We start from the raw sequence: 25,386 nt of genomic DNA, 5'->3' as shown, positions 1-25,386 counted from the left end.
GAGGCAGCGGGTTCATATAAACTAAGAGGTTTTATCAGCAAAACACGTTTTATACAAATATGAAATGTTCAGAAATACGTTCAAATTATAAAAGGGAGCAGTGCCAGGATCCCCACAGTCGAATACAATTTTGTTTCAATCTTTACTTTAATTGATAACATTGTAATTTTCTATGTCCTACCTGTTAAATCCACATTGGCCTGTTGTGATAGCTCCTGTCATGTCAGGAGACAAATTTACAAAATCAATTTTGAAAGACCTGGCAGCCATTTTATGATGTTAAGGACCTTCGTAATGATCTCTGCCAAAAGTTGGTGGATGCCATGCTCACCACACTGTTTGTGGCCCTGCCTCAGTGAGCAGCTTGGGAAGGAATGTGTTAAACCAATGAAGTAACAGTCTGCCAGCTGATACTTACGGTGAGGCTTCTGACACCATGTCTGGCCTTCCTGGAAAGAACATCAATGCCTCCACACACTGGGAGAAGCATTACAACAGGGACATTTCCCAAAAATAAATCTGCTTCTAAGGTTTGTCTTTACAAAAATAAATATGTATTTATGTGTGTGTGTGTGTGTGTGTATATATATATATTCACTTAAAAAACCATAGGTTTCACACATGTTATAGTTAGGTGGATATTTCACTCGTAAAAAACCAATGAAATTCCCCCGTTATAGTTAGTTCAGATAACTATAACTCGCGCGCCCGCAATCCACTGCTGATGACGTCACATATTACATCACTCATGACATGGTCAGTGGCATCACTCATGACATCACTGATGACATCATTCTTGTGATAGAGTGGCGGCCGCGTGAGTTATAGTTATCTGAACTAACTATAACGGGGGAATTTCATTGGTTTTTTACGAGTGAAATATCCAACTAACTATAACATGTGTGAAACCTATGGTTTTTTAAGTGAATTTGCAAGGTTTTTTAAATGCTAATTCCTAACTATAACGTGTGTGAAACCTATGGTTTTTTCAGTGAATTTGTACGGTTTTTTAAATGCTAAGTTATGTATGTATTATTATTTTTTTATATATTTATTTTACAATAAACTACGTATTAAAATTTTTTTTTAAATGTTTGTTTGGTTTTTTTGGTTTTTCACCGTGCGCGCACGGTGCGCGCACCCCCGCGATTTAAAAAAAAAAATTAAAATGTTTTTTTCTGCCTTCGGGGTCCTTCAGGGACCCCCTGACAAAGGCTAGGGGGTCAGGAACTCTCTACCCTGCCCCCTTTTCACGTTCGCCACCTTCCTCTTTCACTCTCGCACTGAAAACAAACAAAATGGCGACCGACACTTCCTGATTTCGACCGATTCGAACGTTGACTAACATGTAACCACCGATCAGAATAACGCTCGTGCACGTTAGGGTGCTCGCACGGTGCGCACATGGTGCTCGCACGGTGCGCGGCTATAGATATGTATGTGCTTTTAACTGCAATTTTCTCAGGAACTACTGAACAGATTGACTCCATATATGCAAAAGGCACATCCCTGAGCTGAGGACTACCTCTCTGCCAAATTTCAAGTAATTCTTTTCAGCCGTTCTGGCTGTACCTTGGACTAAAGGTCCCTATGGAAAATTGCATGGGGAAAACGCGTTTTGGGACCCCCCTTTTTTTCTCAGCCCCCGCTTGACGAATCCCCCCCGAGACTTTCAGGGTAGGAGCGGAGCGGAGCGTCCCACCTATTTTGAAAATTTCTCGAGGATTCGTCAACCGGTGCCAAAGTTATTCCAAATAGAATGTTGCGGATTTCCTATGGAAACACGGTCCTAACTATAACTATCTACTGGCGACCGCTAAAGCGGCGATAATGGGCTTGATAATATGCGCAGAGAATTCCCATAGAAGCCCATGTTCTGGTGTCAACATGGGCTTCTATTGGAATTCTTCTACGGCATATTATCAAGCCCATTATCGCCGCTGTAGCGGCAGTTTTCTGCCGCTAAAGCGGTGATAATTTTAATGCTGTGCTTGATAATATGGCCCAAGTTCTTAAATTGAAGCTACGTAAGATATCAGTCAATATAACTAGAAACCATCCATAGAAACTCCCACCGGCCCCAATCCTGATGAAACTCCATTGACTCTGCAATATCTTCAAAACCAGCATCATATACACAGCCATCATGACCAGACCCCCTGCTTATCTTGCAGACAAGCCCACCCTTTCCGATGGTTCATGGCACACCCGCAGCCAGGACACCATCAGACTGCAGACTAGGAAGTGTAAAAAGAGAATAAACAAGACAGACGCCTTTTCCATTTAAGCACCCAGGATTGGGAACAACATCCCCCTATCAGTCAGGGCCACCCCAATATTGCTCCGATATAGGCAAGAGTTGAAGGCTGACCTCTTTAGCGAACACTACATCACGAGGCATTAACTGGCCACGGCACAGGGTCCGCTCCTATTACTCGTTGAACTTTATGCTGTTTTTGACCATCTACAGCACTCCGCTGCCTTTTGGCTTTGTTCGCACTATAGAAATACCATGCCCATACATACAATACATACATAGAAACCTTGCTACACAACTCTAGGCTAATTTAATATGTAGTAAATTACATTTAAGTCAATGATCATCAAATCCTGGGAGAATTATAGAAAACCTGCTTTGTGAATGTATCAGGGTTTATCTGCAAAATTTGCACTGTGTATTTTTAAGGGGCAAATAAAGAAACTGGGGTAGATTTTTGATGGAATCTGCACGCGTTTTGCTTTTGATGCCACAAAAAACAAGTGGCAGCACACCGATAGTAGATATGACCTGAATACATTTAGGGAAGGTGGATTATTGCGAAGAGGCACACACTCCGCCTTTGGGCGAGTCCATTTCTGACAGCTTCGAGGGGTTTCCGTGCATGCCACGGTCAGCCAAGAGGCAAGTTTGCTTGCCTTCGAGCAGGCCTCATGGCACAAAGGAAGGCTATCCCGGTTGGTAACTCGAAGCACCATGTGATTTTCGACAGCTGCTCCAAAGTGCTTGCACTTTCCCTCCCAGTCACATAATTCTGTTAGCGCCACCACTTGAACGCCTGCGCTCGCGCAGTCTCTTGAAACGCGGGCCTCGGAAATCAATTCGATTACCTCTCTGAATTAAGTATGCACAACTGAGAGCCCCTGCGATCGATAGAAATCAGGTTAAGTACCCCGCTGCGTGCAGGGCCATTATGTAACACGAAACTGAATGAAGATGCAAATAAACACGTTGTCAGGGTCCTCCCCAGCGCGCGTATTTATGGCGGGCCGGAGAGCATTTGTATTTGATACCCATCAGGCGAATTACTGCCTTATCATTCTTAAATCTTGCAAATTAAATAAGCCGGAGACGTTTCTTGGGTTCATTATTCACCGGGCAATTAGCAGCCACTGGCGGAGGCTGCAGTGTTTAACCTTCGGAGCTCGGGGGCTGACCTCTGTTCTGATTGGGCATCGGGCTGTTATTCCACAGTGCAGTCGCCACACACTCGTATTGTTAATAAGGGCACCTACGTCCTGGGGGCTGTCACGAGGGTGTCCTACGATGTGGAGAAAGAACAGTTCTCATGATCAAGTTCGCATCGCTCCTGCGTCACAAACAATCAGTAGGCGTTCTGGAATGTTCCTTTCATCGATGACTTCTGCTGGGTTTCGAGACATATTGTGACATCATTCAATGGCCCCTAACAATCACCATCAACAGACATTGCAGAATGTCCCTTTGTCGATGACGTTGGCAAATGAGACCTTTTGTGACGTCATCATCGGAGGAGCCACTTAATACAGCTAGTCAGACTGCGCAACACTTCATTATGCAGCGGTTCTTGTGATATTGTTTCTTTAGGTGGTATCTACGCCTTAGAGGTATCACATATTCATTCTGAATGAGTAAGCTCTTAGTGAAGGCGAAGCATGACTGTAGGCTTTAGTCCTTTTTGGCCCTTCCACGGTTGCTGATTGGGAGTAGACTCTTTATTTCCTACACAGTTGTAACTAAGGCAAGAATAGTAATGACCTGAGAAAAAAGGGTAACCCCTGGGATCTGTGCTGAAGGTATAGTCCCAGGTCTCCCTGAAGCCTGGGGGTGTCTCCCTCCTGTGAAGTACACGACTTCAGAACAACGGAGTACAGAATGTGAGGGTTTACTCTGGAGCTAGATGACTGCGCCATGGGATGTGTAGAGGGTGTTGTAGACCTGTTCTGGCCACGAGCGACCCCGGCACCTTTATTTATTCCCTCGCGCCAATGGTGCATGTCGCTACAATCGTTCCCGAGTGGTTCTCTACAGGATGGAGGAGAGAAAGCAGGGGTGGCTTCTCGAGACCCTTTGTCAGACTCTTTCGCTCTCTAGGGCAACACACTCCTATGCTCACCCTCTCAGGAGCCATGCTTACGTGGGTAGACGTGGCTCACACAGCTCCTCACAGCATAGAGACCAGGTCCTGCAAGGCTAAACTAGCAGATACTGTCACCAACCAGCAGTGAATATATCCTTAAGCCCTAACTGAACAAAACTTTGTGGTAAACTGGAGCCCAAGCCAGCTCTTACCATCAACACCCTAGCGTTGGCAAAGCCTATAGGTCTGTTGTTGTTTTGCTTGGCCATTGCTTTTTTCAAAACTTTATCACTGGGAAAGCTGCTGGGACCTCAGAAATCTAAAAAACTAAATGTTGACTCAAACCAAAACTTTTGTGTTGATTTCAGAAAACCACACATTGCCATGGTAGTCCCCAGCACTTAAGGAAACTAGTTTGTGAGTAAAAGGGCAGAATGCCGTCACTCACAGTGAATTTAGCCAATGGATGACGTGGGCTGCCGACTTATGGTGTACATGGTGAAAGAAAAATGTGAATGACACAATACCAGACCAATAAAGAAGGTGTCTGGTTGAAAGCCCCTATAAGTGTATTATACATAAAACTTTAGCATAGGGTCTTGGCTGGTGCCAGACATAAAAAGAAGAGACTTCCTGCGTGGCACAGGTGAACGCTGCCACCATGCCCTGCTGAGATGCATACAAAAGATGATGGGATAGCTTACCCCGGACACGTGCAGAGAGGGATCTTCATCCATGGGACCAATCGGAGTGGGAAAGCGGAGCACCGTTTTTGATACACTGAGCATAGCCAGATAAACCTTCCTGGCCTGCAAAGCATAAACATACAACTATACACTACCCGAGCCAAGGCCAACCGACCACCAACCCATAAGCGTACAGAAGGGCATCCGGATTAAGCAAGTGCTAGGTTACCAGACTAATGGAATTTAGCGCTGTTCAGGTTCCAGTAACATACCCTGGGGTACGCCTGTGGCTAACTCCCACTGCGTATTAGAATTGCAACCGAAGCGATGGATTGAGTCTCAGGGGTCCGGTCACTGAGGGGCTCAGTGAAACCGCAACTGGTTCAGCTATTGATAGGATGTGTGGAATCGATCTCGTTTTCTAGCCTAGTTTGGTCTAAATCTTATTTTTCTCAAGGGAGAATTAACCGGTTACAGATTAGGAAAGGCTAGGTTGCCCTAAGATCAATAGTTGAGTTAATGAAACCTTGTATTTAGGTGTCAGTTGGTGCTTTTACATTTCAATTAGTCTTGGCTCATCAATAGGGACGGCAACCGTGTGCCTTTTAAAGTTGATGATGTCACGTCTGAACAGACCAACTAGAACTTATATGTAAGTGGGGCGGCATAGCCTGGCGCTTTCTTTCATTAATCCATATTTTGGGATACAGCAGTAATGCTACGATTAACTCGGTCAACAAAAACCCATGGGCCTGGTAGGTCTTTAATTCTTGGCCATTGGCAACAAACATCAGACCCAATGGGAGACTGCCGTCTTTTTGACAAATACGTGCCATGACCAGAGAGGGCGCAGTCACTCACAGGCCGGGCGCCATGCACAAAACATGAATACATTTACACCCTTGCACAGGTGTCAATGCGCTCATTTTTGTAATTCATTGAGATTTTCGAAGTTGGTCCCGGAAGCCTGCAACAGTCACAGGATTCCAGGAGCATTCCTGAAAAACATCTCGGAATTCCATTTTATGCATGTGTATATTTGTTAACAGGGAAATCGTGTGAGCAAATACAAAGGCTCTAGCTCTTTCTCTTGTCTACCACGGTACATTTTTGTTCCTGTAGAGAAACCACCTTCTCCTATACCACCACCAGTTTTGCAGATGTACCGGGTCCCTTCCCATCCTGCTTTTGATAGAAGTAAGACCTGATATGCAAGGCCTTTTTGCGATAGCAAACCCTCAGATGCACAAAATCACAGGGTTGGAAACCACAACCGGGCTTTTTATAATGAACAAAAGCCCTTTTATGAGTCATAAAGGACTTTCTGACTCACAGCCATAAAAGAGATTTTTTCAACACTTCCCAAATTTCAAATGGGCAAGAAAGAGACACACACCTCCTATTTATGAGTCACAAAGGTACGAATCAATATTGTAGGCCTGCAATTGTGGTCCTAAACCACTGATCAGTTACTGACCGCGAGTCTGGTGATAACTGATTCACAAAGACAGCTTCACCTTCTGGAATCATGTTGGGTGGCCTCAGGGCGAGCAGCCCCTTCAATGGATATGGGCTGCTTTTAAAAGAATGTTACTTGCAAAATGGCAGCCATGTCGTGAAACGTCAATGTGCAGTTTGTATCCACTATTTGCAACCTACCTTTATGTACATCATGCCCCACATTTCTGACCTTTTCCAGGGCGACAATGGGCGGGAGAGCAGTTTGGGAAGCAAGTTTGTGGGTATGCACAAAGTTCCAGGGTGTCCTTCTGGAATGCCCACTTATTGCTCACGGAGGTAAATTTACTCACACAACAATCTTTGTGAGGCCTTTTACAAACGCACAGCTGTATATTGTGGATTCAAAATGTGGCTTTCTACTACTGAAACAGGCTAATTGTCCGTATAAATCAGACACGCAAATTACTCTTTGACACAGATGAATCTGAACTGTTTCACTGTTGTCAGCACACGGGGTGCAAAGCCTAAATATATGGTGTCACTCGATTCAGAGACAACTTTGGAAAAGGTATAGAACCAGCTCTAAATTACACCAAGCAAGCTCAGAGACAGGAACGCACCATCTGCAGGGGTGGTTTGTGAGATGGAGAGCAGAGACTCTCCCATGAGCAAATCTTGTAAAAAGAGGGTCAATGCTGAGCATTCTCTTCAAGGAGTATTAGAACATTGGAATTTTAGGAGCTCCATTGAAAACAAAGGAGTGCTCCGGGCCTCTAATGGCTGGTAGAAGCCCGAAGCGCCAACATTCCAATGTTTGTTCACAGCTGTTGCTGTGAACAAAGGCCTCACAGAGCCAGAGGGGATTTCAACCCCCTCGAGCTCCATGAGGCCTTTGTTTTATTTGTTAGAACAATCTGCACTCCAGTGGCGGAATGTTCTAACAGCCTTATAGCCCTCCGTAGCTGTACTGTACTGGCCATTAAAGGCCAGCTCCCTTGTTAAAGGCCCTCGCCTTCAGCTTGGGCCTTTAACACTAGAGCGGACCTTTAATGGCCAGTATAGCCCCGCTACGGTGGGCTATAAGGCTATATTATTCCTCGCAACAGCAAAACCTAACCACCACTGCACAACCCTCAGGAAAACAGCTGTGTGTCCCAAGCCAACCCTATCTACAGCATACCTTTTCTGAAATGTTAGGAACAAGGTCCTATTGTAAGGCCTGGGAACTCAGTGATTGAGGACACTTTAAACATTTTTATAGATGAAAAGGTTTGCTACTTTTTGCTAAGTAGAACAATTATATGAATAATCGTTACAAGCAGTGAGGAACGTACTGAAGTAATAGAATAGTCTCTGTCAGGAAATGACAGGCCCAGCCTCCAGTCAGTCTATATGAGAGTTTCAGATGGAAACGTATGATATTAAATATTTTATTTTTAATTGATGATATAGCATGTTTAAGGGTTACCGAGCACATTACAGCGGGATACACCCATACATTGTACATGAGCAATAAGGCAGTTTATATCGTGGGTAACTGTGTGACGGTATTTCACACTGTGAGGAAACGTGTAACCTTGACTGGCTGCAGGCATGTGGGGTCTCTGACAGAAGTTAAGTTTGATGTCTCCTTTGAAACAGAGATGTGGGTGGTGAAACAGAGATTCTCCATAGAATACTTGTGCATTATAATAAAATGTATAATGGCCATCATTACATAAAAATAGTGTACTTGGGTGGACCTCATTTTTCCCTCAGACCGGTGCAAATGCCTGAGGGTGAAGACTTGAATAAAATAATCCCTGTGTGACAGGTAGGCTAGAAAATGGCCAGGTGGTAAGTTTTTTCATAGTACAGAAATACCAAGGCTGGCAGAGGTGGGTCAATGTTGGACTATTTGGGCCTCTTCAATAGGGTGAAGTTTCAGTCCTATGGCATGAAACTGGCTGGCTATGGCTTGTATGCATGACTGCTCAGGCTGAACAGTTCTTATTGGAGGAGGATCAAGGCTGATTTTCATATGGATGGTTCATGTCTGAGGTGGCATGGCGGGCTTTTGGAATGCAGCCCAGAGTCATTAGCAGTAGCTGAGATTAACTCAAGCATTACACCCATAAATCTTTGCTTACCTCAGTGTGATGCTTTAAGTTCAAGGGGTATGCCCACAGTTGGGTCCTTTGCTGACTATTAGGCGTGGATGTGACATTCCGCTCTGCTCGCTGAGTTTGCAGAGTTTTGTCCACTCCGTGCAACGTGTGGAGTACCAAAAAACTGCTCCGCGGAGCGGAGTTTTTTCCTCGCCCATCAAGTTGGCGAGCCAGGAAAATCTTACTTCAGACCATCTCCCGGCGAGATTTCACAAAGTGGGAGGTCGTGGAAGACTGTGACCACTCACATTGAGAAACCTTCCATTCGCATTGAGGAAGCTGCCACTCAAATAGAATATCTACTCAGCGGCAGAAAAAAGCAGCGCCTTCATGCGCTGCGCATGGTGCCGTTCATGCTGATTTTCCAGTGTGGGACAAACACTTAGTGCTAAAAATCAGCACAAATGGTATGACCTAATGCACTATGCCATTTGTGGAATTCTGCGTATCACGGCAGAGTTTTTTGGTCACTTAGAGGAGTTCCGCGTAGCAGAACTCCACGAATTCCAGACAGGCCTACTCACTATGCCTTAGGAATCAAGGTGAACCCAACTGATGAGGTCCAAATAGGTTTGAAAGTGGTCTGGGTTGCTTATGTTCCTATGACCTGACATGGCAGATTGGCTGGTCTGTTCCTATTGGAGAAGGACTAAGACTGATTTGCATGCGGCAGATTCCTGTCTGAAGTGGCATGGTGCGCCAAAGAGCGACAGCCTAGAGTGTGGTATAGAGAAGACTTAACAGGGATTGATGAGGTTTGCAGCAAAAAAATTGAGCAAATGCTTCAGTTGCCGTAGTAAGTGTTGCCTTTAGCCTGGGACTTGTTACCTTTAGTTGTTTAGTAGTTTGTGTTCATTCACATTAACAAATCACGATCTCTACATCATTCATTACAGATAAGCACTTGGTTGACCATGCAGCCCTATGCATTAGTGTTTGGGCCATGCCAAGGATGCCTCTGACATCAGTCTTTATGACGATATAATATTTAACCTCTCTTAATGTAAATAGCAACGATAATGCTCTGAAGAAGACAAAAATTGACCAATAATCAGAGGTCAAGGGTGGTGCGTCCCTTAAGGCGTGGGGGCGTTGCCCAAATCAGATTTTGGCCCCCTGGTCCCACAATTGAATGTATTAGTAAACTTAACTACAAAAACATTTTAAAGTATGTCTTTCAGCAGCGGGCAGGTTGCAACATGGTCCTGGAGAAACCAGAGTGGGTGGGGCTTACTGCTAACCAATATTGACAGACGCCTGTAGTATTCCACATCAGTAGCCAGCCTGGACCCATATGCGCATATCAGGTTGGCCGGCTGCCGCTCTCCAGCCAGCCCGACATGTGCACAACAGGCATCTCTCAGAGTCTCACCACCTGCACATTAGTGAGCCAGGGGTGACTCAAAGCCACAGCCCCCGGTCTCAGTAATGAGTGGTGAGGTTTCCTGCCCCAGCCAATCCAGCTGCTGCTATAACAGCACAAGCAGTGTCTGGATTGTCTTAGAGATGCGTGGTCACAAGGGCCACCATGCAGTGTGTCATATGAGGCAGCGTGGTGTGGGAGGAGGAGGCTGTTTCTCTCCTACTGGAATTTGTGCCGACCTGTGGCACACTTTTAAATTAAAAAGGTGACCAGATGCATGTGAACCATCAGTGGTAAAGGCCCTTTATGAAATGCAGAGGCAGACGTTTTGCAGAACACAGGTAAACGCTGTTTGGAGCGTGTATCGACTCACAGGTGTCTAGAGCTGTGGGTGTTTTTGATTCGCTAGCAGTCTTTGGATACGAGACATGGTGTCCAAACATGCTGTGTATTGAGTAAATTTGTTTTATGGGGTCTTTTATTATATTCTGTCCTGACTCGTGGTAACTGACACACTTGTGATTTTCCTTTTAATTAACTGTAAGCCTTACCCTCTTAAGATGGAGACCAATGGTTGGGAACCACCAACGGTAAAGTTTCCAATGGGTGATCTTAAGCAGGGAAAATGGCACTCAACAAGCAGTACACGTTATTGGTTATGATAAATAATCTCTCCGTGGTGCTCAAAGGTACTTCCAGAGCTCACTCGCTCACCGTGCACAGAGGTTCAACTTACTATTTACCGGATACAAGCTATTTGACCTGACTACTGTTTTTTAATTTGCATTGGAAATACCTCAAATGGATTGGCAGGAGACGGTCTTACACGGGGCCACTAATTATAAGGTCATTACGTGAATTTACCGGGACAGATTTACAACCGGATTTAAGACAAGAAGAGTCTGGAGAGATTAACAGCCCTGAGGAAGTCGTGGGTGTATCCCGAACAGTGACGAAACACGTGTTGGCTTTGAGGCTCAGAATAAAGAATTGGACAACAAACAGAAAGAACAAACAATCTATTTGTTATTTTTTTTTTTAATACTAATGTTGAATTAGCGATTTGTACTACATATTAACGTGTGCTCGAGGAAAGGAAATATCAGCGGTTAAGGCCATTTAAGAAATTCAAAGGCAGATGGGTATCAAGGACGAAGATGGACTACCGGCTAAGTTGGCGGATTTGAAATTAATGAGGTTGGACGTTTTGCCGAACACGTGTACTCTGTCTGGAGTGTGTGTGACTCACAGGGACGATATTCCGATTTTATACCTGTTGTGGAGCACTTAATCGGGGCAGCTGCAATGACATTTCAAATACATTGCTATTTTGCTAATTAATTTATACACGTACACAACGTGGCAATTGCATGTTTATGTGTTGTTAGTTTGCTCGCCCTCGGTTCTCAATCGAAGTGTTGCGCTTGGCTGGCAGTCTCAGCTACAATGTTTTAGTTCCACGCTACCTTCGGCTTCATGTGAAACCTTGTCTGGTGGGAAGTGCCCCACAGATAAATCTCAGTGCAAACTAGCTTACATTTTGAGAGTGTTCAGTGTTGTGCACAGTGCACAGAAAGGAAAGCCTGAAAAGTGGTAGCGTTCGGGTTTTTGCATTCCAATTTTAACGTCTTTATAGTTGACTGCTGGCTGTATGACTGTTGTGAGTTGGAGTGAGGGGGAATCATGGGACTTGGGGTGTCTTGGTCAGAGGAGTTTGAGTTGGGACTCTCATATACACAAAATGCTATCTGCAGGAATGGCATCCGGCAGCAGGCACATGAGGGATGCTACGTCCACCAGTCACAAAGAAAGGGCATGCCAGGTCGCCAAGTACAGACAATAATCATGATCTAATCCAACACTAGGATAAGACAGCACCTTTGGATAACAATCTTCTTGAAAACCTATGCCTGTAATCTAGTAGGTCTTGAAACCCAACCCTGACCCAATTGACGTGTCATCCTTTTGAGGAAGTACCACATATTGATTATTGATTAAAAGCACACATATGGTTCAAGCCCCAACAGACATACTCATTTGCTTGAGCTACAGAAATTAGCAACTATTTTGGGAGATAGAACGTTTTTATAAGATGTTAGGTATGTGTCTGCATTGCGATACGAGAGCCCACTCCATGGTAAATGTACTCTACTCTTACCATGTGCAGCACAGAGCCAGTGCATTGTAACAGCAGCATGTGGCGTTGACAGCAATAAGAGGCCAATAACTTTGTTTAGATACATTTATTTTAGAAATTGTGGTGGGAAATGTACTATTTTACACCAATTTCATAACAATTTCTCTGGATGGGGATGTTCAAAACCCTTAGAAAATGTCAGTACACTTGCTACGGTCGATTGCATAAAAAAAATGTTGACTAGTTTACGCCTCACCACTTTCAGATTTCACAAGCCGCCACTGCTTGTGGTACTCACCAGTAGAAGCAATGCTTTTGCCATTTAATGTCCAAAATGGCGGGACACTTACTGATTATTACTGAAATGACTGCTGGTGATTTTAGCTTCCAAGACCAGCCTTTTCAGCAATTTTCCTGATGACTTCAACATCAGGGACTTGTTTACTCCGCCAGGACAGTTCCCGGGGCTTGTATACAGCATTTTCTCCCGAGTCACAGAACCAGTCTCCAGCTTTTCCCAGCTCTGTTACTGGGAGTTTTTGGACGTCTTGATGTCACAATCCTTTAGAAAACATTGATAATGCTACTCCTGAGACACCCAACTCTAATCAGCAACAGAAGCGCTCTAGTTTTAGTAATTCATGACTAATAAATGATGGCTCCATTATACCAGAGCAATAAAACATGATGGAAAGAGACATGACCACTTGGGGAAGCCTTTGAGACTGAAACAAATCTAGTACACCCTTCCGTACCACGTCCACATTGCCTAAAAGGTAAAGGAAGCCCTTTGACCTTTGCTGGACTCAAGGTCTTGTAAGCCCATAGGGAGAGAAGAAAATAGATGTTCCCTCACACTGTTATATACATGTGTAGTAACGAACACTTCTATCCTAAAGTGTAGAACATTTTTTCCAGCAAAAGCATGAGTGGAGGCTCTAGGGACTACATTCGGGACTAATATATTGTACTAAGACCAGTAAAAATTAGACATCATTCAACAATCTCATCACTACCATCAAATACCTGGGTGATGGCGAGATAAGTGCATGATTTTGAGATATGTTGTGATCTGAAGGTCACAAGTTCAAATTCTAGCAGGGACGGCTTAGACATCTATCCTTACAAGTTCGATAAATTGAGTACCAGTAATAGTAGCACTTAATTATGTCGCTAAGAAATAGCAGACATACAGTATAAAGTACTTTATGAAAAATAAAGCTATAGTTATTCTTAACCCCAAGCACCAGCTTCCACACCACTGCCCCCTAGACAATCCTCCAATCCCAGCAAGAGAAGCACCTCACTCTGTTCATATATGCTTGAGGTAGGAAAGGCAGGGGGTAGTAATGGAACCCAGTTCACTACTTTTTCTTCCTCAACACCAGTGCTTATTTTGTAAAAAACAGAGCAGGGGCCATCATCAAGAGCCCACCGCTGTTCCACCACGCATTACCACTTTACTTACTCAACTTCTAACCATCACACTGCTACTAGTGTGACAATTCAGAATGTTCGAGGCCACCAAAGCTTTAAGAATGGCTTGGGATGCAGGTATTAGTTGTTTTGAATGTATATTGAATTAACAAACAATTGTTTTTCTACACATCTTTAAATTACAAAAACAGCACCACCATGTGGCAGCTGTTATAAGTGCAGGTTTTGGCAATTAAGTTCCGGTGCCGAGCACCAGAAACCACCGGCTCAAATTAAGCACCGCTCTACACTCATTGGTGGCCGCTAAGTCTTTCCATGGCTACATAAAGATGTGAATCACAGTCATTTGATCAGCAGTTTACAAGTTCGCACTTTTGCATATCGTTTGTATGTGTGCGCTGCATGTCTGTCTTAAACAAGGGGTGAAATAGCAAACGCCATGGAAGGATGGTTTACTGTAAATAAACTGAGCAATGTTACATTCAAGGAATAAATCTCTCAGTGAACTCCTGCTTCTACTGACATGTATGACTTTCAGTTCCTAAATCTTTAGGCTCAGTTTTACAAATACTTTACGTCAGGACTGCATTACGTTTTTCAAAGCAAACCCGACACAGAGTGTTGCAAAATCGCAATTTGTTTTGTTTTTTGAACCAACAAATGGGTGGTGCATGGACATTCCCAAACCGACTGGCTTTTCAACAAAATATTTTGGTTTTCAACCTCTTCATGATCCATGGGCCATATTTAAGAACTGGTTTGCGTTGCTCTTCCACCACGCAAGGTTTTGCAAGAGGAACGCAAAACTAAAGTCATATTTTTTAAGCCCCGCAAAGCCACTTTACATAGCTTTGAATGGCTTTCAAAAATATGAAGTAATGCAACGCTGCGCAAATTGCTGCGTTGCATTACTCTGCGCAAGGGAGGCGTACCATGGGCATTGTTTGGGTTTTCCCACACAACTCCCATGGTTTTTTACACATTCCCAGATTCACCAAACTTGGTAAGCCTGGGAATGCGCCAAAAAGATACGCCTCCCCAGGCGAGGGATAATGAGGAGAAATGTCTTTATTTCTCCTAGTTGTTTCTCTTTCTATGTGTGCTGCATTCTGCAGCAAAGTTAAAAGGAGGAACACGCCTCTAAGGTATGTTTCTGTGCAGGACGCTGTCCCTTCCTGTTCAAAAACAATCCTGCCTACAACACAGGCACCCTTGCTCCATGATGCAAGTGTGCATGTGTTGGCGCTAAGCTGCCAAAACAGCACCAGCGCTAGAGGAAATGACAAGAATGCACCGTACTGGAGAAATAAGGTGCGTTCCTGCCCTTTCTCTGTGACGCGGGGTAGCGTAGCGAGGAGACTTGTTGTGCTGTCTTGCGCCAGAAGGGTCATAAATATGGCCTATTGTTTATAGGATTTCATTTACAGCTTTTGACATTTTTGCTCATTCCCCATGTCAAGAATGTTGGCACTATGGATTGAGGTAAAGGCCCAACAAATTACCCTAAGGTGCACACTGACAGAGCTCATGAGGTCTACAGGAGACTGCTCCCCAAATTAAGAATGCAGCCAGCACCAGCTCTTCCAGGAAGCTGCCCCAGGGAGGCTGTAACCTCTCTTACCATGAGTCTCTCATTAAATATATAGTCTGAAAAATGATTCCATCACAATATATATATATATATAATACACACCCACACACATATATATTTATGAAGTATTGAGAATATCCACTTATGATGGAATATTGCTTGTTGCAGTCACTAAACATGTATCAGACTAACAAAGTGCAAGAAAGAAGAGAGTTCTGAGCTGGCTACTTTGTGTCATTTGTACTAGGAAGAATTTATCCCTAGAACCGCAGTGCGCATACACTGTTTTATTTTAGTATTTAAACAGCCCTGAAGAAGAGACTGTGTCTTGAAACATGTTTTGGCTGTTCGGATGCTAGGCTGTGATATCAAACTTTGGACAATAAAAGAAGGATTGAGACTATCCACTTATGATGGAATCAATTCTCAGACTATATATATATATATACCTATATAACTATATATATATATATATATATACTTGAAATGGAATCAATTCTCAGACTATTCTTGATTGTATATTAACTTTCACTTACACTGTTTGGGTACCAGTACTCTGAGAATTTGTGGCAGGCAGATTCCTGATACCCTATTCTTTTGCACTAAACATATTTATATATATCAATACACACACACAAGTGTGCGCTATTAGGATTGCCATGCATCTGCTCTTACATAAAACAAGACCTTCAACACTTTCATGATAAACAACAAGCTGACCAGCATGCAACACACTATGACAATAGCAAGTGTGACCACTTTGCAAGCAGCTCATGTTAGAAGACGCAAGCAGAGAACATGGCTTGTACTGCCAAATAAACAACAAAGCAAACAGATGATAGGGTGCAAAACATCAATTTATGTGTGTCTTTTGCACTGCCAATTAGTCAGTATAGGCCCCTATAAGTCCCTAGCGTGCCAGCCTTAAGGATGTTCATTACAGATGCAATTAGAGAAGGCAGAGTTCTTTTAATTCTCTTGCATATGTTTGCCTTGCAAAATGTCACGTCTGGAAGGGCAGAAAGCTCCATCTGAGCAAATGCATATTTTTTTAAACAAAAGTTTGTGTGGCCATTTGTTTCTAGAACTAAACCACCATTTGATTTCATACACATGTAAAACAGAAGACAGACTATATATCAGTGAAATTACATTGCACACATCAACATAAAAGACCTAAGAGAAGCCACTCAGCCATGACAATTACGCATACCTTGAATTCTCTTCAGCATTTTTCCAGAAGTATTCAGAGGGAACTGGAGTGCATATCCTACTGAATAATGACCAGTATCTCATAAATGATACAAAGCAAAGTTACTGGTTGAAAAGAAAGCAACTTCTTGACCCCTTCCTTAAAGGGCAAACCGTTTGGAAAGATGGAACATTTTTTCCGAAAGATAAACATTGGGCATTCTTTGGAAATACTGAAAGCGATACAATGTGTTCTAAATGCAACCTTGAAAGCAAAATGCAGCCACTCACGCTTGTGGTCTATTATAAAGGTTATGAAACATTGTATTGTCTCCAGATTGGAAGCCAATTTTAAGAAACATCATTTTGTGTAGACGGGAGGCTAATCTTAGGAGGCTTCATACTGTATACAGATAGGAAGCCAATCTTAAGAAGCACGGTATGTTTCCTAATGGCGATGGTAAGCCACTCTTAAGCATCACGCTGTCTATAGACAGGAAACCAATCTCAAGGTGGGAAGCCAATCTTCAGAAGCATCCTAATGTCTTCTTATGGTAAGCCAATCTTAAGAAGCATCATAATGTCTTCTGATGGTAAGCCAATCTTAAGAAGCATCCTAATGTCTTCTTATGGTAAGCCAATCTTAAGAAGCATCATAATGTCTTCTGATGGTAAGCCAATCTTAAGAAGCATCCTAATGTCTTCTGATGGGGAGCCAATCTTAAGAAGCATCCTAATGTCTTCTGTTGGGAAGAAACTTAAAAAGCATCTTATTGCCTCTAGGTGGGAAGCCAATCTTAAATAGTATCATAATGTCTTCTGGTGGTTCAAAAAGCATCTTATTGCCTCTAAATGGGAAGCCAATCTTAAGAAGCATCATAGTGTCTTCTGATGGTAAGCCAATCTTAAGAAGCATCCTAATGTCTTCTGATGGGGAGCCAATCTTAAGAATCATCCTAATGTCTTCTGGTGGGAAGAAACTTAAAAAGCATCGTATTGCCTCTAGATGGGAAGCCAATCTTAAGAAGCATCTTATTGTCTTCTGGTGGTTCAAAAAGCATCTTATTGCCTCTAAATGGGAAGCCAATCTTAAGAAGCATCATAATGTCTTCTGATGGTAAGCCAATCTTAAGAAGCATCCTAATGTCTTCTGATGGGGAGCCAATCTTAAGAAGCATCCTAATGTCTTCTGGTGGGAAGAAACTTAAAAAGCATCTTATTGCCTCTAGGTGGGAAGCCAATCTTAAGAAGCATCTTATTGTCTTCTGGTGGTTCAAAAGCATCTTATTGCCTCTAAATGGGAAGCCAATCTTAAGAAGCATCATAGTGTCTTCTGATGGTAAGCCAATCTTAAGAAGCATCATAATGTCTTCTTATGGTAAGCCAATCTTAAGAAGCATCATAATGTCTTCTGATGGTAAGCCAATCTTAAGAAGCATCCTAATGTCTTCTGATGGGGAGCCAATCTTAAGAAGCATCCTAATGTCTTCTGTTGGGAAGAAACTTAAAAAGCATCTTATTGCCTCTAGGTGGGAAGCCAATCTTAAGAAGCATCATAATGTTTTCTGGTGGTTCAAAAAGCATCTTATTGCCTCTAAATGGGAAGCCAATCTTAAGAAGCATCATAGTGTCTTCTGATGGTAAGCCAATCTTAAGAAGCATCCTAATGTCTTCTGATGGGGAGCCAATCTTAAGAAGCATCCTAATGTCTTCTGGTGGGAAGAAACTTAAAAAGCATCGTATTGCCTCTAGATGGGAAGCCAATCTTAAGAAGCATCTTATTGTCTTCTGGTGGTTCAAAAAGCATCTTATTGCCTCTAAATGGGAAGCCAATCTTAAGAAGCATCATAATGTCTTCTGATGGTAAGCCAATCTTAAGAAGCATCCTAATGTCTTCTGATGGGGAAGCATCCTAATGTCTTCTGGTGGGAAGAAACTTAAAAAGCATCTTATTGCCTCTAGGTGGGAAGCCAATCTTAAGAAGCATCTTATTGTCTTCTGGTGGTTCAAAAAGCGTCTTATTGCCTCTAAATGGGAAGCCAATCTTAAGAAGCATCATAGTGTCTTCTGATGGTAAGCCAATCTTAAGAAGCATCCTAATGTCTTCTGATGGGGAGCCAATCTTAAGAAGCATCCTAATGTCTTCTGGTGGGAAGAAACTTAAAAAGCATCGTATTGCCTCTAGATGGGAAGCCAATCTTAAGAAGCATCTTATTGTCTTCTGGTGGTTCAAAAAGCATCTTATTGCCTCTAAATGGGAAGCCAATCTTAAGAAGCATCATAATGTCTTCTGATGGTAAGCCAATCTTAAGAAGCATCCTAATGTCTTCTGATGGGGAGCCAATCTTAAGAAGCATCCTAATGTCTTCTGGTGGGAAGAAACTTAAAAAGCATCTTATTGCCTCTAGATGGGAAGCCAATCTTAAGAAGCATCTTATTGTCTTCTGGTGGTTCAAAAAGCATCTTATTGCCTCTAAATGGGAAGCCAATCTTAAGAAGCATCCTAATGTCTTCTGATGGTAAGCCAATCTTAAGAAGCATCCCAATGTCTTGTCTTCTGATGGGGAGCCAATCTTAAGAAGCATCCTAATGTCTTCTGGTGGGAAGAAACTTAAAAAGCATCGTATTGCCTCTAGATGGGAAGCCAATCTTAAGAAGCATCATAATGTCTTCTGATGGTAAGCCACGCTTTAGAAGCATCATAATGTCTTCTGATGGGGAGCCAATCTTAAGATGCGTCTTATGGTCTTCTGGTGGGAAGAAACCTAAAAAGCATCGTATTGCCTCTAGATGGGGAGCCAATCTTAAGAAGCATCATAATGTCTTCTGACGGGGAGCCAATCTTAAGATGCATCTTATGGTCTTCTGGTGGGAAGAATCTTACAAAGCATCTTATTGCCTCTAGATGGGAAGCCAATCTTAAGAAGCATCTTATTGTCTTCTGGTGGGAAGAACCTTAAAAAGCATCTTATTGCCTCTAGATGGGAAGCCAATCTTAAGAAGCATCCTAATGTCTTCTGATGGGGAGCCAATCTTAAGAAGCATCCTAATGTCTTCCAGTGGGAAGAAACTTAAAAAGCATCGTATTGCCTCTAGATGGGAAGCCAATCTTAAGAAGCATCATAATGTCTTCTGATGGTAAGCCAAGCTTTAGAAGCATCATAATGTCTTCTGATGGGGAGCCAATCTTAAGATGCGTCTTATGGTCTTCTGATGGGAAGAAACTGCATCTTATTGCCTCTAGATGGGAAGCCAATCTTAAGAAGCATCATAATGTCTTCTTATGGTAAGCCAATCTTAAGAAGCATCATAATGTCTTCTTATGGTAAGCCAATCTTAAGAAGCGTCATAATGTCTTCTGATGGTAAGCCAATCTTAAGAAGCATCATATAATGTCTTCTGATGGTAAGACAATCTTAAGAAGCATCTTATTTTCTTATGATGGGAAGCCAATCTTAAAAGGCATCTTATTGGATCTAGATGGGAAGCCAATATTAAGAAGCATCCTATTGTTTCTCTCTGGATGGGAAGAGGATCTTGAAAAGCATCATACTGTCCAATCCTAAGAAGAATTATAATGTCCCTAGATAGTAAGCCAGTCTTAAGACGTATTGTAATGTCTCTAGATGGGCAGTCAGTCTTAAGAAGTATTGTAATGTCTCTAAATGGGTAAGCAGTCTCAAGAAGTATTGTAATGTCTCTAAATGGGTAAGCAGTCTCAAGAAGTAATGTAATGTCTCTAGGTGGGAAGTCAATCTTAAGTAGCACTGCATTGTCTCCAGATCAGAAGCAATTTACTTCCTAGGTTTGGGGCAGCATAAAGGAGGCCATGTTAGCAACGAGAATGTTTCTGAAATAGGCAGTGATGATTCGGTCCAAAACTGTAAATAACAGTTAAATATTTTAGACTTTAGTACATGTGTAGTGTATTGGATTATTAAATGTAGTCATGAATTTGCTATGACTTGGAACTGATGTTTTATTTACTAATAATGAACGTGCATGCATCTTAATGGAGCACTCCAAATTCATTTTTATTACTTATAAGGAAGACTTGAAAGTGGCGGTACAAGCCCCAGTATTGCCAACACTAGACCACGGTAGTTCCACACTATGGTCTTCCCAAACATAAATTGGCTCCACTAAGGGTGTCCATTAATGCCACAGCCAGATTGATTACTGGGACAAAAAGAAATGATCACATATCCCCAGCCCTAAAAATCCCTAAACTGGCTGCCATGCGATGTAAGAATACAGCTAAAGATTGCTTGTATGACTCACAAAGCCCTTCATTTCAAGACCCCCATTTATCTGGCACAAAAACTAAAATTATCAGGGGGTTGCAGACCGTCACAAAGTGCAAGTTCAATGCTCCTGCACCCACAGATTTTCCACAAAATGAGAACGAGTAAAAGAACCTTCTTGGGCATTGCCCCGAAGATTTGGAACGCTCTTCATCTGGAAGTCCATCAAATCTCTTCCACCGCTTCTTTTAAAAAGGAAGTGAAAAGAATCCTAATGCTCAAGTTTCTGCCCGAAAGGCCTTGACTCCTCTGCTTCATTACTGCCCTCTATTCAGATGGCTTGATTGACTATTACATGGTTATACACCTGTGAATAACATTGTTAGCATGCTATGCTCGTATATGTATCGAATGTTCTTCTCCCATTACTGTATCCATCCAACCCTAAATGTGAAGCGCTCTTATACCCGCAGGGAAGCAAAAGACACACAATTGATGGACGGAATGCAGAACAAATCAAAACATTCACCCCAAGTCAAGAGATCTGGGTTAAATCCATCATTCTTTTGCTCACCATGCCACCCCAGTTTAGACCTGGCCATATGCAAATCAGTCTTGACCCTGTGCCACATGGAAACAGTCCAGTCCGAACTGCCAAGCCAGGTCCTCCCTGGACTGGAAACAACCATCCTAGGACTGGTTAGGGGGTTTCACCCCTCATCAGCTAGGATAGCTTGAATCCAGTGGCACAGTGAGCCTGTGACCCACGTCTGGGCATATATGGCGTACTTAAGGAGAGGAAGCAAAAGACACACAATTGATGGACGGAATGCAGAACAAATCATAACATTCACCCCCAGTGAAGAGGGCTGGGTTAAATCCATCATTCTTTTGCCCACCATGCCACCCCAGTTTAGACCTGGCCATATGCAAATCAGTCTTGACCCTGTGCCACATGGAAACAGTCCAGCCCGAACTGCCAAGCCAGGTCCTCACTGGACCGGAAACAAGCATCCTAGGACCGGTTTCGGGGTTTCACCCCTCATCAGCCAGGATAGCTTGAATCCAGGGGTCATGTTTGCGCCTTGCACATATATTTAACAAATGTTCCCTTCCCACTATTGTATCCTACCTAACCAAATTGTGAAGCGCTCTGATACCCGCCTGGGTCATGTTCGCGCTATACAAAACCTTATAAATAAATAAAATAAATAAATACATTTGATATCCTGTAAGGCACTAATTTATATGTTTATGTAGAATTGTAATTTTTCAACAGGTGTTATGTGTATAGACTCCAGCTGCTAAATCTGTGTGTGATGAAACACTGAAAATAAAAAAGCGTTAAAATAACTACAAATATCAATTTCTATAAATATGATGCTTGTAAGAGAAGGCAAGTGAAACAAAGTGTGATAACTGCACTCATTATCTGATTAAGTAGTGTAGCATGGTGGATATTGTTCACGTGTGGTTTGTAGATCAAATAGCCTATTGTAGGGCAGTATGCCTCTCTCTTGCCAGAAAGTCATCAGATAGTGGGGACCATTTTATGTTCGTTGCGACACTCGAAGAAAATAACCTGATCCAAGACGAAAGGATCTACGTTTACTGGTGGTAACAGTAGGTAGTTGAGCGTTTGCAGAAAGAGTAAAAAATAGAGAGGGAGAGAGTGAAAGGTGAGAGATAGAGTGGGAAAGAGATAGAGACAAAAATATACCATCATGCAAAATGTCCCAAACTTCTGACTAGGGTGTGATACACTTTTCTGATAAAAGGGAAATGGTTTTAGTATAGTTAATGTTATAAGATAATAATTTGGAAACTATATCTAATGGTTAAACAATATGGGGGAGTCGGAACAGATCCTTAAGAAAATTGTATACATTATTCACCCCATCCCAGCATCGACCGGTTTGGATTTGGCCCCTATAATCAGGTCACGAAGATGCTTAATATCAGTCCATTTTGCAACAACTGAATGAGGTAGAGCACATCTGGTCATCTCCAGCAGAACTTATTCTCCACAAAATATATTTTAGAAATAGGAGCTAAACAGTGCACTTCACAGCACAATTTCCCAAATAAACTGACTTAAAATCAAGATGTTTTATTGACCACTTCTGAAGAGAAACACGTGAATGATTCCATATTTTGGTTCTGCCACAGTAACACGATTTCCCGGCAGCAGCAGAGCACGCGTGCGACTATCCAGGGGCTTAGCCATTCCATCTCTTCTTCCAGGACAGGTTGGGGTGAGGATCCCTATGTACATCCAGCCCTACCTACAAACCAGTGTCCCTCTGCTAGAGGTGGATTTCCTGTCCAATCCTACACTGCTCAATAGGAAATGGGGGGAAACGGACATCCCTGCCTTATGCGTAGTATGTTCAGAAAGCCATTTTATAGGGTGGACACTGACCTGAAATAATCAGCCATTTTTCTTAGTGCACCTATATAATTATTTGATCCCAACAGGCACGCTTCAGGGAAACTCAGAAAAACTCACTAAAACGAAGCAAAATATTTTGTCTTTTCTAAGGAGTAGGAAGACGTGTTTTAGAAAAAAGGTCCTCCCACCGAATGTGTATTTGTTCTAAGGGATTGGGGCTGGCTTCCTGAACTCCTGCTGAATTAACTCCACAATGAGCTGTCGATAATTATAAATTAGTGTGAAATTTCAGTGTTTGGATGTACCCTTGTGCCATTGCACCATTGTGGCGGAGTAACCCATCCGCCAAAGTCTACCTCAGGCCCTTAATGTATGAACTGTACCATTGAACTCAGATTGATAACATGTGTAATATAAGTTTATTAACTTCAATGTCGGTTATTTACAGAGCTATAATAAAAAAATACATACACAGTAGCTACATTTATTCATTTCAGATAATCTTTTTAGCTCTACTCAGAAAGCGCTTAGGTGAGCGTTATACCTGCATTTTTAACTGGAAAAGATTTACTGTCACCTTAATAGCGTGCCACAGTGATGGGTCTGTCTCTTTCTATAAAGGAGATGAAGTGTAAGTTGTGATTAATGGACAATTGAGGGAACATGAATAAAAAGAGAGAGTTCTTCCTGGGCCAGTAGCTAGGTGACAACTGGTATCAGTAGAATCTCCTATGTAAGCAAGAAGGGATCAATGCATTTGAACTAAATGGTGATTAATATATTGGGCCCTTCTTAGAAATTGCACTGAGCAAGAAATGTGGAAAACCGCGGGAGACTGAGAACCCTACGATACGCTATATTGGCCGTGAAACCAGCAGTACATCCAAGCAACATAGCGAGATGGATAATGGTGCGCAAAGATCACCAGCAGTGTCTTGGACGCCAAGCATAGGAGGAGGGGTAAAAAAAAGTCTGTGCTTGTTTTTAAGGGGCCATTCAGTGTAGACAAAAAGTAGTTATTGATCCAGTCTTGCGTGCTAACAATTACCAAGAATACACATTCTAGAATTTTGCTTTGTTTGATGATGTCAGCTTGGGTTTTGAGATGTACTGTGACGTCACTCACCAGTGGGCCCTTTAAAGCTCATTAAATAACTGAGCTAGAGATCTCGTGAAGCTCATAGCTGCTTAGACTTTACCAAACTTGAAGTCTCATTGGTGGTGCTAATGCATCTTATCTGAAAAGTGAAATGCAAAGTGGTAGCAATAGAAACTTCTCCAGGCCAGAGTTTCCTAATGTTTTTGAGCCACCAAACAAGGACCTGAAACTTGTATTAATGAGAAAACTACAAGGACCTCTGCTCAAAGGTTCCAAGCCACAGAGATCGCCTGATGAGCACCACAAGATGCTCAGATAGATATCTGACATGCAGTCTACAAATGGGGATTTTTTACTACCCACAAAAAAAATGTTTACGGTACAAACTTGTTGATTTGTACTTAATGGTTGGGAAATAATATAGAAGACAGTGAATGATTACAAAAAGAGAAAAAGACGAAGGAGAAAGTGAAAAAGGGTCCCAGCAGTAATTCATACAGTTTATAGAAACATACTGGATATAATTAAATTAACGTTGGACTGCCTGAGTAAACTAAAGAACCTGACATGGCGAAACCACCAACGGTATGCAGGTGTGCCCCAGTGTTTTGTTTTGCTGCAAAAGAGAATCAAAGTTCAGAGAACACCGCCATTTTTATCAAGTGAGAGAGACTGTTTCTGTTAAGGCGACAAAGCAATGCCTCTGGTCTTTGGACTCTCCGTGTTTACACAGTCGTCTGGTTATTGACTGTTTTCTCATCCAACTTCTCCGGATCCCGCTTGCACAATGATTTTTGCTTTTTGTTTCTCGCATAGAGGCAAGTCCTTGTTTTTTGGTTTAAAATGTGAAATCATTTTTTTAACAGATCTATATTGTGCTGTATTCCTCTCTGATAGCTGTTTATATCCTTGAGTCCACGCGCCGCACTGAGGCCATGCACAACATACAAGTTCTTCTTCTGGAACCAGTAGCGATTTGGCCATGGCCATCCCACTCCTGATTGGCTGGGTGAACCAGCATTGTGCCGCATTATGGGCCCGATTCACAAAGGTAAATTGAGACGAAAGTCTAACTTATCGACTTTCAGTATTCACTTAAGTTTTGGTCTTAAGTTTAACTGAGTCCAAAAGTCCTTGTCTCAGTTAAACTTAAGACTAAAACTTAAGTTTAACTGAGACAAAATTCTAACTTTTCGACTTTCAGTATTCACTTAAGTTTTAGTCTTAAGTTTAACTGAGTCCAAAAGTCCTTGTCTCAGTTAAACTTAAGACTAAAACTTAAGTTTAACTGAGACAAAAGT

The 25,386-nt window shown here is 42.4% G+C and overlaps 1 protein-coding gene across 2 annotated transcripts in view; it reads right to left on the bottom strand.

Annotated features, from left to right (window-relative positions):
• ONECUT2 (one cut homeobox 2) overlaps positions 1-25,386 on the bottom strand; it is a 104,965-nt gene that overhangs the window by 19,758 nt on the left and 59,821 nt on the right. The window lies entirely within an intron of this gene.

Source organism: Triturus cristatus, chromosome 2_1 (genome assembly GCF_964204655.1).
Source record: "Triturus cristatus chromosome 2_1, aTriCri1.1, whole genome shotgun sequence".
Classification (NCBI taxonomy): Eukaryota; Metazoa; Chordata; class Amphibia; order Caudata; family Salamandridae; genus Triturus; species Triturus cristatus.
This window is presented reverse-complemented; position numbering and strand designations above follow the sequence as displayed.